This window comes from Piliocolobus tephrosceles, unplaced genomic scaffold (genome assembly GCF_002776525.5).
Source record: "Piliocolobus tephrosceles isolate RC106 unplaced genomic scaffold, ASM277652v3 unscaffolded_24462, whole genome shotgun sequence".
NCBI lineage: Eukaryota > Metazoa > Chordata > Mammalia > Primates > Cercopithecidae > Piliocolobus > Piliocolobus tephrosceles.
In genome coordinates this window covers 1-1,885 of record NW_022307046.1, presented here as the reverse complement: position 1 = coordinate 1,885, position 1,885 = coordinate 1, and positions in this window count along the sequence as shown.

The following is a 1,885-nucleotide window of genomic DNA, read 5'->3' as shown; positions in this document are numbered from 1 at the left end:
CAATTTTCTTTTATGTGCTGTCTAGATTTAAACAATTACTCCATTAGAAAGCTTATCACCAAAAAAAAGTCCCTACTCATTCTACTTTCTTCCTGCATTGCCTCCAGATCTAACTCTATTAAGTGTAAGTGAATATAAATAGCACTGTTTATGAAGCTAGTATGGCAAAAGAAACCACAAAAGTGAGGAACATCAAAAATTTGCTAACATTTATTGAAGAGGCCAGGCCACTACCGCCAAGTATTCAAAGCTTAAATGATGGTACTAATTTGATTGAGAGTAGTTTTCAGCATCTTTAAAAACAAAAGCAATTCCCATAGAACTAACCACTCTAGAACCCATGAGATTAATTGGTATAGAAATGAAAAAGGGAGCCTAAAGCCTTTACGATGTTTCCTGAACAGGTTAATTATAACTCAACCTCACCTAGCTTTACTTTCCCTTTATAAATTAACATTTCCATCTCACTTGTCAATTCCTCTACTTATATCAACTAGAAAATAGAGAACTATTGTTCATAAACACCTAAACCTATTGAAAAACTAAACCTTTTTACACTTAGATTACAGAGAAGAAAATTATTTAGAAATTTGTTATCAAGGAAATTATATATCACTATATTTCTCTGATATAGAATTATGCGAAAATATTTCCTCTTAGAATTCAAACATATTGCCAAAGCTGTTTACAAGTCTTTCAGTATTTGGCAATGAAGAATAATGAAAAAAGTTGGATAGATGTCACACAGTAATATGAATAACTGATTTGGCAGCTCCCCTCCCAACAACAAACACATTGAAATTACCATAACTTCTGAAAAGAAAACATTTTTTATAAAATACCAAAAGTGGTGAGTATTTCATAATATTTCACCTAAATATGAGTAAGAATGAAGGTATTCACTTAACAGGCTACTGAATTTCCTTCAGACAGTTTAAAGATCGGGACAGGTAAGACTGGGGCATTCTTCATTCTAAGCAGTAGCTTTCACTTCTTTATCCATTACCCATGGTACTACAGTGATAAAATATATATATATATATATTTATTTTACATCAAAATATACATAAACATATATACCTACCAATATATATGCATATGTAACTAAGTTTTACCAAACAATACTTACTCAAATATGTTTTCTGTTCTTTACAAATTCTTTCCTTTTCATTTTTTTCAACACCAGTCATTGTCATTTAACTGATTTCATGTGAAGAGCAACAACCCCCAGTCTGAAAAACATAGGTCTGAGGCAATCTTATCCTGGAATGCCGGGACCGGGGCAGATCCAAACCCTGTGCTTGGGAGTCCTGCCTGTGTCTCAGGAGTCATCTAGAGGAAGGGGAAAGGAAAACACAGACAGACCCAGACACTGCCCTGGGTAAACCAAAGGTGCTCGGCAATTATCTTGGCATTTCACATAAGATTTAACCTACAGGCAGGGGGCAAAAAAAGTTCTCAGTTAAAAAAATCAAGTTTCAAATCACTGAGTTAGATTACCTTTCCGGGTCCCCTTCCAATGTGTGAGCCTAGAGATAAGTATTCATTCCAAACTATAAAATAAACCACAAATCACTACAGAATCAAAACCATATCATTAGATCACAAAAACTTTAATAGTCAAAGCTTTATAATTTATAATGTTAGAATTTCTCAGCATACTGTCTCGATTAAAAGTGCTCATGGCCAGGTGCAGTGGCTCATGCCTGTAATCCCAGCACTTTGGGAGGCCGAGGCAGGCAGATCACCTGAGGTCAGGAGTTTGAGACCAGCCTGGCCAACATGATGAAACCCCATGTCTACTAAAACTACAAAAAATAGCCAGGCATGGTGGCAGGTGCCTGTAATCCCAGCTACTTGGGAGGCTGAGGCAGGAGAATCGCTT